At 42.9% G+C, this 12118-nt stretch overlaps 1 long non-coding RNA gene across 3 annotated transcripts in view; it reads left to right on the top strand.

The window, feature by feature from the left end:
• The first annotated feature begins 9012 nt into the window (after positions 1–9012).
• Positions 9013–12118, top strand: part of LOC130135586 (uncharacterized) — a 62545-nt gene continuing 59439 nt past the window's right edge. For all 3 annotated transcript variants that reach the window (XR_008814882.1, XR_008814883.1, XR_008814884.1), the window contains exon 1: positions 9013–9431. This is a non-coding gene — a long non-coding RNA (uncharacterized LOC130135586). The remainder of the gene's footprint in view (positions 9432–12118) is intronic.

The following is a 12118-nucleotide window of genomic DNA, read 5'->3' as shown; positions in this document are numbered from 1 at the left end:
ATGCTTTCGCCATGCTGGCAACCCTTTCTTTCATTAGGGACAAGGGCAGTACTTCACCAGTAGGATAATACCTCGCTTCCACTAGGGCATTATAAACGTCAGCAGTGTATACTCTCTCACTCTTGATTCGACCGGCGTCGAAAGTGGATATGGCATTGATTCTGTTTTCATGTTCGGGTAGCGGGTTGTTTTGGACGTTTGGCTTGGATGTCTGAAATGAAAAGGCTTTAGTGTCGAGCAAGTTTTGGATTCGGTGTTTGAGGGTATAGCAGTCGTCAGTCGAATGCCCTACCTCGCCCATGTGATAGTCACATTTTTTGGACGAATCATAATTCGAAAAGCTTTCTGAGTTGGGCCGTTTTGGTTCGGTAGAAAGTAGGTTTTATTTCCGGAGTATGGCCAGGACTTGAGAAGGGGATCCAGGCAGTGGAGTGAATTGTCTTTTCTTATATCGCCTCTGAGGCTGGCGACTTGAGGTTGGCTGCTGCTCACTGTTCACCTGGACTGTCCGAGGAGGATGAATAGTCTGGGTATATGCAATGTTCCCATCCGTCAGGGGCTCCATCTCCTTTCGCGTGTTGAGCCTCTTAATTGTGGAAGCGGGGTCTGTGAACCATCCGTCACGCAATCCCAATTCAATTCGTTCGCCTACAGGAACAAGACGATTAAGGGATTCAGCAGTGGCACCAACCAGACGGTGTCTGTATTCGTACGGAAGCGACTTTATGAACAATTTCACTTGTTCATGATCAGTGAGTTGTGGCGTAACCTGGGCGGCCAAATTTCTCCATCTGGTGGCATACTCCTTGAAGGACTCACTCTTCTTCTTTTCAGTGCGTTCCAGATCGTCGCGAGTAAAGGTGACGTCAAGGTTGAACTGATATTACTTGAGGAATGCATCAGCAACATCATCCCAAGAGTTAAAAGCATCCACATCTTTCGACATATACCATGTCAAGGCCGGCCCTGTCAAACTCGCTTGAAAAGTCTGAATCATGAGGGGTTCATTATCCATGTACTAGGTCATCCGCACATGATACATGTGCAAATGATGTCTGGGGCATGAGGTACCATCATACTTCTCGAATTCCGGCATCTTGAATTTTTCTGGTACTTTGACCCGTTTGTATATAGACAGGTCAAGTGGGACAGCATGTTGCGGGCCTTGTAGCTATTTCAGCATCTCCTCGACCTTTGCAAGGTGTTTGTCCTGTTCTGTCATTGGTACAGCTTCAAGTTCAGGCTTCCTGACAGCAAGGGGAAGCAGATCGTCCTCCAGTAGAGGCATTTTGCTGTCACTGGCGGAGGCTTTGTCTTTTCCAGTAGACAGTGATGGTAACACCACCTCAATTGCTGCAGGCGTAGGCGTGAGCTTGCCCTGAATGGATTCCACTTGTTTTGTGAGATTTTGGATTGCGTTGAGGACCAACTTCATCTCGTCTTCCATGTTATTGAGACGGACGTTTTCTTCGGCCATTTTTGTAACTACCTGTGAAAATGCTAATATGAATGAGTATAATGTCCAATAAAGAATCATTCTATGACCTAGTCATATTATTATTACATAATTTATTTATTTGCAAAGAAAAAAATGAGAAAAAGGGTTTTTATTAATATCAACATTACAGGCGGTGTCCCCGGGGTTCGAACCCCGGTTGCCTCGGACCGAGACGCTACATCCCCGGATACCACTAGGCCGAAGGCCGCGGTGGTGTCATTAAGGGGCAAAAAATTTTATTTAAAGCATAAAAAAAACGGCCCGAGTTATATTAACATTTGTACAACCCATAAACATTTTTACAGGAGATAACTAAAACCCCTAAACATAAATACAGGGAAATATAAAAGACAAGGCTTTTAACAAAAAGGTGCCATTTCCCGGATGCTTATTCTATAAACGATGGGGAAGCTGCTGTCTCTCGGAGCCGCTTATTTTCACAGACAAGCTCCGCAATAAGCGTATCCTTCGTCCCCACAGTTCTTTCGAGCTGGTCGATCTGTGTTTGGCGACTGGGCTTGTTAGGTACATCCGGGACTTTTGGTTGTAGATCTGCCGAGATTTGGTGATGTATGATATAAAACAAAGAGGCATGGTGGGCCTTTTCTTGCCCTTTCAATAGTCTAGGCACAAGAATGTTCTCAGGTTGATATTCAGTCCATATTCCTGAATGGCACAAATTTCGCCGGCGTAATTGTAATTCGAGCGAGTGAATCAAGCTCGAGACAAATCTGTCGTGAGAGGTGGCGAGATCTCCTGGAGGGGCCTGTACTGGCGAGCTACCCTGTAGGGGTAGTATGAAGTGATGCCAGATAAACCGAGTAATGGGACAGGGTTGTAAAACTGGTGAGCATACCTAACCTGACCCTCATGGAACCACTTAGCGTGCCATAAGAAAGCCTTGGGATCGGGGTCTTTCAAAAAATTTACCCAGGTGGAGTAATCCTTATGAGGGGAATTACTTTTTAAAACCTCAAACCTTTGTATCGGATGCATAAAGTCATCAACTTCAAAAAGCTGCATGAGGTGCCCAAATCCTCTCAAATGAGATAAAAACCAGATTTGCAAAATTTATGGGGTGGCCCACATGATTTTATCATCATTTTGTTTAAAACGGTTTAGAGACAAAAATGTTTCTGCCAGAACTGAATTAACATAACCCAAGCCGGTGCAAATTTGTTTGGCCACATACGCAATCGAGGGGTTTATTGAATTTCTGCGATGGGGGAAAATGACACACCCAACAAAAGCAAGGATAAAAATTTTAGCTTTTTGACTCATTAGTTGACTTTCAAAACACTCATTTAAGAAAAACCAGGGGCAGGCATTGCAATGAGCTTTAACGACTCTTTTCACGGTATTGCTATCGGTTCGTAAAAACTGGGATAATTCGGGTAGAGGGGACACACCCAAAAGTGGTTTGATGAGCTCAGATCCCAAAGGCTTTCCAATGACAACACTGTACTCTTTCAAGGTCGGGGTCATCTCAAACTTACCGAATATGAAAGTGGATGTTTGTGGGCACCAGAAATGTGCTAATGCTTGCATCATGCTAGAATGGATGTTGATTTTGAGCAAGGGGAGTAGGCGACCAATTCTTGCTTTGACATACTGTTGGCCATTTTGATCGAGTCGATCCCACCATGCCAGAAGCTCTTTCTTAGGAGTGGGGACGAATTGGATATCAGCTCTTCCCATCGTGTATAGAATGTAATCAACGGGTGGCCTAAAAAAATAACAAATCAAATGAATAAGTAGGCTGCATAATAAAATGAGAAGGGACAGAATATATACCTGTCCTTGAACCATGGCAATCACAACGACATGCACATGAGGAGTGAGGTTCGATTTCTATCTAGACAGGCTCAGCAAAATGAAGTTAAAAGGGTGCCTGACCGTCGCAGTCTCGCGTTGGTATCAAGTCCTTTTAACCTCGGCCAAATCGAAAGGAATATCTTATAGTCACGCGAATAGCGACTAAAGATACTTCTTTACGATTTTTAGAAATAAATTTCGGGGAAAAGAAAGGCAACCTCTACATCGCGGGCTCGCGTTCGAGGTCGTATCTTTCTTAACACCATCCTAAAATGCCCTATTGTGGCCCAGGTCTGGCAGCGTGGTTGTGTGTGCAACAGTGTAGTGCTAAATCATTAAAGCATGCACAACAATTTATAAACAATTAATTCGAACCTGCAAGAACAAATAACACCTTAATGTCAGGATTATAAATGGAGTCCTTGCTACCAAACAAAAATTATTTTGAACAGAATAAAAAAATTTCGGCTTAAGTCCACTTTAAAAAAAATACAAGTCCCCAGTGGAGTCGCCAGTCTGTCGCGACCGACCTCCCCGCGCTCTTTATTGAACACATGCAAAAGAGGGGGTTTTGCCTGGTACGTGCTAAGTCTAGATTCGGGACTTAACTCGGCTCTCCCAAGCCCATACCATATCGCGACTTAGGGTTTAAGTATTTAACATGCAAGTGATTTATACCAAAGAGTCGCCACTAATCGATTTGGGGTGGGTCGATTAGAAATCCAAATAAAGTTATGGGAGAATCACTCTATTTCTGCGAACCAGAGATTAACTGAGTTCGGAGACTTGGTTACACTAGTTGGATAACTAATGCCCTTTCGGTATCATTTTACCCTGTTCATTTCTGAAAACATTTGTCAAGCAGTTTTGATTAATTTTAGGACCTTTCTCCTAACATGTGAGGTGATCAAGCGAGTGCATAATCAGAAACGATCAACAGTCAGGAACACAACAATTCATGCAGCTTAAGGTTCTAACCTTAACTAAGTCAGACAACATTCAAAACACAATAACTCATGCAATTGTATTAAAAACATGCATAATAATACAACGGTAATAAAAATAACATGCAAAATACTACCGCGCAATCCCAGGTTTGTCTAATTTAAACAAGAAAAAAACTTGCATAATAATACCACAATAAATTGAAACAACAAATATGTCACATAATAAAAATAATAATAATAATAAATTTTAAAAAAAAATTAAAAAGAAGAAAAAAAAAATAATAAATAACTACGAAAAGGAAAAGAAAATACAAAAAAAAATTTCTTAAAAAATAAAATAAAATAAAAAAAATAAATACTGAAGAAAAAGAAAAGAAAAAAATAAAAAAAATTATTTTATTTTTTAATTTTTTTAAAAAATTTTTTAAATAAAAATAAAAACCGGGTCGGTCGGATCCGGGTCAGGCGAATCCGACCTGGGTCAACGGATCCGATCCAGGGCATTGACCCGGGTCGGATCAGTTGATCCGGGTCGGTCGGAACCGACCCTGGTCAACGGATCCAACCCAGGGCGTTGACCAGGGTCGGGTCAGTTGATCCGGGTCGGAACTGACCCGGGTCAACAGATCTGACCCAGGGCGTTGACCCAGGTCGGGTCGGTTGATCCGGGTCGGGTCAGCCCGCGTGCACAAACACACAAGGACGCCGGCGGGGCCAAAATTGGCCTTCCGTCGGCCGACCCAAACCGGCACCGCCCCCAAATCGGCTTCTGGGAACACCGCCAAACATCGCCGTCCACCTGGGTCACCGTCCAACTGCCGCTCGTCGGCCGGTGACGCAATTAAAAAGGACCTCTTTGAGGCATTTTATCAAACAGATGGGAAGCAGAGCAAAAACAAAGGGATTTCGACCGGTTTCGAGGCCCTGCCGTTCTCGGGAAACCTGTACCTACCTTTGGCAACGACACACGAACGGCGGGGGACGACGGTATGGGCTGAGACTCGCGCGAAACGGCAGGCGCAGGTCCCGGCCAAATCGAGCACAAAAATAGGGCAAAACAGAGCACCGGGGGAGGCTCACCGTTCGGCGACGCGACTGGAGGTTTTCCGGCTGGTTTGCGGTCGACGGCGCGGCTGTGAGAACCTGCAGAAGCTCAAGTCTACTCTTTTTCTCTCTCTTTTCTCTCTGATTCTCTCTCTGTTTTCTCTCTTCTCTCTGTCTCTGTTTTTTCTCTCAAAATCGCCGACCCCCTCTCTCTGCCTCTCACCGGCTTTTATAGGCGAACGTCGGAGTCCCTCTGCTCCATTACGTCCGCGTGACGACGGCCTGCACCGGCCTACCTGCCCCGCGACTTTCGCGGCCATTTGCAGGCCGATGCAGGGGGGGCCTGGTTCGTTGATGCAGAGCAGAGAAACAGGGAGCCGAGAGGGAGGAGGAGATAAGGGAGCCGAGAAATGGGGAAGACGAGACTGGCCATTAATGCCAGTCCCGTCGGCGTGCTCATCCGGCCCTCGTCCGGCCGGATAGCGACGAGGAGGAGGCGCCGCCGTGCGGCCACGTCATTGCTGTCGCGAATGAGGGAGAACAGGGGAAAAGAAAGCGACCGGCGCGGGGGAGAAGGAAGGAGAAAGGCTGAGCCGGGCCAGGCCCAGCCGCGCAGGGGGAAGAAGAAGGAAAAAAGAAAAGTGGGCTGGGCCTGCGGGGGGGAAAAGAAAAGAAAAAGAAAGGAGAGTGGGCCGGGGCCCATGCAGGAAAAAGAAAGAAAAAAGAAAAAGGGCCGGGTTGGCCCGGCTCCGACCCGGCCCAACTCGATTTTTATTATTTTTTTTATTTTTTTGATTTTTTTTAAAACTCTAATAGGCCCTATTAATACAAATGTGCCTAAATTCTATATGCAATGTATTTAAATAGAAATATTTTTTGTTTTAGGAATTAAAGAAAATTAACTCCTAAATTTTGTGTAATTAATTTTTGGACCAATTAAAATCGGTGTCAACACTCCATAGTCAGTGTCCATTACTCTTCCAATTCTACGGGAAAGGAAAAACAGAGGCACTTTACAGTTTTCTTTTTCCCTTTTTTCCATTTGTTGCAATAGAATAAGAGCAGACACGGACAAACAGTTAGCAGAAAAAAATCAAAGAAGAAAGGGATGATCCCAAAGTGAATGAAGGGATCCGAGTTAATAAATCCGCAGAACATGGACAGAAATTCAGGGCTTGTGGAGGTATCTCCCAGCAAGCAAAGCAGCTTCCATGACAACAGAGAGGATGTCGACGACATCCTCGACTTGGCATTTGCTTCCTTTAAACGTTCGGCCACCCAAGTTCTTGAAGTTGGTCATGCAGTTTAGTAAGTTTTGGGTGCACTCCTGGCTCAAATAGTCATCTGCACAACGTCCCGCTAGGTCTCAATGTTATAACTCCGATATATCTACGTGGATGACATGATCTGCTCTATGGATAAAAAATCAAATTGAACAATCACATGATATGACTTCATCGCCGTCACTTAGCACATTTGATGAGCCAGAGTATTTGTCGATGTTATTGTCTCCAACCTGTCCATTAGAAAGAGAAAATCTAGACATAGCACTTTTTTGTTATAAAAGCAAATGTTGATGTTATTGCCCCCACACAGGTGCATTTGCTACCCCCACAACACAATCTCCTCCCCCAGAGGATACTCTCCTCTGCACATTTTCTTCCCCTTCCCTCGTCCCAAAACCCACCGTCGGCGTCCAAGGACAAAAAAGCTCATATGGCGACGGCTCTCGAACTCCCGATCATAGACTTGTCTTCGCCGGACCGCCTCTCCTTCGCCGCTTCGATACGCCAGGTCTCTTCCTCCGCCTCAAGCGGCGGCTTCGCCGCGGACCGACTCGGTTCCCGTTTGGCTTGTACTCGTAGCGGAACGGAACTCGCGGTTTCGTCGTCTTCTCGGGTCTCGGTGTTTTAGCTGGTGTCCGAAACGAGCGACCGCCGGCGGTGGTTTTCGAGCTCGCCGGTGGCTGGGGACCGACGCTGTGTGATCTTTGCGTGCAATAACTTCGACAAATACTCTGGCTCATAAACTCCAATGGAAGAATTGGGATCCCTGGAATGGTTGGATATCTCTGGACGCAAGCACATCCGATCACTGGACCTTTCAAAGTCGGAGCATCTGAAGGAGTTGAAATTCGCTGCCCTAGTAAATTTCTAGAGCACTTTGAAAGGTATGGGTGCGAGTCACTCAAGAAATTACCGGACTTTTTACCACCCGACGAGGACGAGCCATAGGTTTATGAGGGAAGAAATAGCAAGAAACTGACTGAGGTTTGCAGGGGCTATAGTCGGATCTTCATGAGGAAGCAAATGAGGTTGCGGAGGACGTGGTGCGATTCTGGGCACTGGGGTAAGAAGAGGAGGAGGGTGGATATCCAGCTTGAAAGTTGGAGGCGAGGAATCTGGTGAAGGCAGTGGTTCCAGGTGATTGGACCCCTTTTAACATTAATACATTCTTGTCGCTGATTGATCGGTTTATTCATTGGTTGATTCTTGGTGTGATTGGTGCATGCGCATCCTGGTGATTCGAGGTTTTGAGTCGCCGTTGTTGGTCTGATTTTGGGTGTTCGATGTCTGCACACGGAGGAAATGAAACGAAACTAATTCGAGCTTTTCTGCATTGTTCAGCGAAGCATGTTTAGTTGTCCTGTTATATTTATCAGCTTGTGATTCCTGTTAGGTGAAGAGGTCTGCTCGGTTATTCTCTTCTACCAGTTTGCTATGGCGTAATGAGATAACTACAGCAGCTTTTGATTAGGTTTCGTGTCAATGGTGGTGAATTTTCCTTACGTTATTTGAGCAGTCGTAGAGCATGTATAGCAGGATCATTAGGTCTTATGAGCCTATTATAGGTTTAGGTTGATTTTATCACCCTATCTGGGTAACATGGAAATTGACTGCAGAGTTGTCGGAACTAATGTGAACTAACCTCAGGTTGAACGGGAAGATTACCTTGATTGATGAGGTTCTACTTTCATAGCCATTTCTTTCTTGTTCTCGGATCTTGAAGCACCGTGAGGTGTGTTTGGAAGAACAATCTCCTGTGAACCATTTGTTTGTACCTATGATCCAAACTAGCATTTTCTCCATGAGTATGTGGAAATTCCTTCTCGTAAGATTCTCCAAGGATGTCCTCGCTCATCCCATTTAGCTAATAACGTAGTGAAATGGTGTCGAAGGCTACTAATTTAGCATGGAAAAGGACGCTATTGTCCAAATTGTTGTGATGGTAATATGGCTTGTTCATTTTTTCTGTACTTTTTCTTTGCTAGCTTTCTAGTTGAAAGGGATTGCTCCTTATCTCCTTCTGACTCTGGGAAAATGCAAAAGCTTGAGCTGCGATATTAGAAGCCCATCGGTTTCTTCTTTCACCAGGAGTTATCGGGCTCTGACATTGTGGGGTGTTTGGAAGAACTTTTGCTTCTAACTTTCATCTATACTATTGTTTTTAGCATTTGCAACGCGTCTTTTGTTCAATACTCAGTGCTTCAAACCTTCAGAAAACATAAAACTTTGCATTTTATGGCCAATCATAGCAAAATAATTCTTGTCTTGCTGACAAGGTCAGGAAGTACCTTTTGATTTCTAATGTTGAAATAGAAACACCATTAAATTTGTTTCTATTTCCATGGTTGGTTTTCATTCTCTCATCCTCTGTATGGATCCTCTATAATGTGATGGTCTTGCTTTTTGAAGGGTACATTATGCTAGTCGACTGTTGCCCGCACCGATGCGAAATTCGAGTACAGAGTTGACTGAATCTGACAGTAAGTGGCTTTTCTTTTAAGTTACTTGAAGATTTCAGTTCACAAAAAGGTGTTGAAGAATGACGTTGAGTCGTGCTTGAGAAATATCTGGTCGTTGGCCGCTTCAACTATGAATTTGCGGATTGCATCTCTAGCTGGAATGGGTTATGTTTGATGCAGGGGTGGAGACTGCTTTGGTCAACTTATTGTCTGTTCCTTAGGCTTTTCAACGCTTTTCTTTTCTCATGTCGGGCAAGAAGGTTGGTCCACGATTAAGCCGTGCCCTCGATCGCTGGTGCTGCATTGTTCCGTCATGGAGTCTGTCCCCGATTCGCCTGCAAAAAGTCCATCTGTGCTGTTTGGGAAGCTTGATTGTGGAATGGTAAGGAAGAAAGATCAATCTTTGTGGAGGCTTTAGATGTTGCCACCATAAAATAAGCGACATTTGTTTTGTCCAATTTGATTGTTGCGCATAATTATGTGTCATTGTTCAAATCCCCTTTTGTTGAACGAGTGTACTCTATCTTTACATTACTACATAAAAGGTTGTTTCAGGTGTTCATCCGCAAGTTTAAAAGTTGAAGCACGCCGGTTGGTAGATGAGTTACTGATATTGGTGTCAATTTTTATCCATAGTAGTTTGGTGCAGTATGTTGTAATTGACTTATTGTTATGAAGTTACTGTAATACTTGGGATTTGACCAAGTAAAAAAAAAAATTTCTGGGGCCCGTAAAAAAAAAACAAAGAGAAGGTTGAAAAGTCAACTAAACAAGGGAAGTAGACGTGGGCTTAAGGGGAGAAAAAAGAGACGCTTGGCTCCATCTTAAACTGTGAGCTCATGTAGAAAGAAAATGGAGAGGAGAGAAAGAAAAAGATCTGATTCTGGAGATCGCTAATGTTTCCTACTAAACAAAAAATATAGCAGGTATAGTGCCGTTTTCTGTGGAGATTACCTGCTCTCATAGTATTTTCTGTTTGGACAGAGCTTTTCTTTGACACGTTATAATTTTCCTGTCTTAATTCCAGCAATTGGAGGAGGTTGTTTGAGCAAAGTAATTGTAATGCTTGAGTTTTATTTGGCTCGTGATCATGATATGAATAAAAAAGATTATATTGCCTCCAAAATGATATTTGATGTCAGTCAAATAGTACGAGATTCTTCATTCTTGACATGGTATCAATCTGCCCTTGTTTAGATAAAGTAATACTTCTCTCCAACTTCTATGAAGTAGAGAAATTCACTATCCATTGGATTCTGGAAACTGCTCATGCATATGTGATCTTGATTGCATTTTATTAACTCGTTATTTGGTCATGGCAGTAGGCGGTGAAGGTACCAAAAAACGTGTTCTGCATTTTCACAAAGCCAGGGTACTAATGTCAAGATGATGAATCTCCATGGATCTGTATCAAACTTCGTTTGTAGCTTAATATGCCAATGTGAAGATTGCTGTCTCTGAAGGCAAATACATGGCCTTGATCAGGCTGAAATTATTATCATCAACAGTCGAAACCCGGTACCAATCATGAAGCCACTCTTTCCTTGTTTTTCTTCACGCCTTTAATTATCATCTTGCAAATTCATACCTTAACATCATGCACAATTTCTTACTTCAGTTTGGTCATTGTTTGGTGATGACAATGTCTACACCCCAGATGCTTAAAAAGAACAAAGGATTTCCACTATATTGTGGATAATAGTGTGAGATCCAAACCATAAGTATGGAAGAAGTCTTAAATCAACCGTATTGCTTTCATGTTTTTGGGATAAACATGACAAGTAATCGATGGGTGGCTAGAAAGGTGATTTGCTTAAGTCCTTTAATATTTGAGAGCTGATCTTGATCTCTTATTGCCATCTTTTCTTGAACTCGAACTCAAATCAGAATGTTTTGTTACAGCTGCCACTGAACAGAATTGGAAAGCCACTCCTGCAATAACTGTGGTTTCAACCAGAAATGTGGACCATTTTTTGCTAGCCTAATGGCAGGGACTAAAAATCTTCGGAGCTCGGATATTACCCAGCTGTTAATGGCACCGAAATGAAGTGGGAGGAGCTGTGCATATGATTTTTAATTCTGTGGAGAGCTTAATCGGTACTACATCAGAAGCAAGGACTTTCAACTATGACTGTAATCTTGACATTGGAATACCTCATTGGCAATATTAGGAGTGCAAATTGACTTGGAAGATACTAGTCATGTTCTTTTATTATCATTTTCACAACAGTTTGATGCATGTCTCTAAATCCTGATGAGAGAAATCATGCTCTTTCATTATCATTCACGCAAAGAGAATACCCGAATGATGGCAAACACATATGCCCCATGTAGAATTATGAAGAATATTTGCATGACAGCAGCACGACAGAGATCGGGTTCTGGAGGTCATCCGTGTTTCCTAGTAATTGTAAATATAGTAGGTAAAGTATCATATTCAGTTAAGAGTGCCTACTTCACATTAGTAATTTCAGTTTGGCATGGGGTTGTGTCGATGTCTTATTTTTTTGTCTTATTTCAAGTAATCTTGGGGAAATTGGTCGACTAAGTGAATGCAATGCTTCAGCATCATCTGGCTTGTGATCCTGGTGGGAATGAAAATAGATAAGAATGCCTTCGAAGTACATTGCATGTCATCATACGTCATCAGTCACAAAGAAAGACTCTTCATTCTTGACATGACATGAATATGTTCTTACGCAAACAAAGAGTATTACCTTTTTCCAAGTTCTATTAAGGTTTGTTTCCTAGAACAGAGGATGTTTATTATGTGTTTTTTTTTTTCATTCATTCATACATAATAAAAAAGAACTTCATTACTTGTTATCAAAAGTTCCCCCCAAAAGCTTAAAGTATTAGTCTGAGGTAGACTCAATGTATATAACCCCTGTTGAAACCCTTTATTTAACCAATGCGGAATAACACTTCTAATAATTGATTGATCATGGCAACTACTCATGTCTAAGTGGTTTTGATTGCATTTTTAGTAGCTTTTGTCCACTTATTCTGTCATGGATTAATAAGCCACTGGAGGCACCATCATAACATTTTTACTTTTCTCAAATCCAG

This window comes from Syzygium oleosum, unplaced genomic scaffold (genome assembly GCF_021117445.2).
Source record: "Syzygium oleosum isolate NSW1041296 unplaced genomic scaffold, Sole_v2.1 Sole_v2.35, whole genome shotgun sequence".
Classification (NCBI taxonomy): domain Eukaryota; kingdom Viridiplantae; phylum Streptophyta; class Magnoliopsida; order Myrtales; family Myrtaceae; genus Syzygium; species Syzygium oleosum.
The sequence above is the reverse complement of the archived record's forward strand: the minus strand, read 5'-3'. Positions and strand labels throughout refer to the sequence as shown.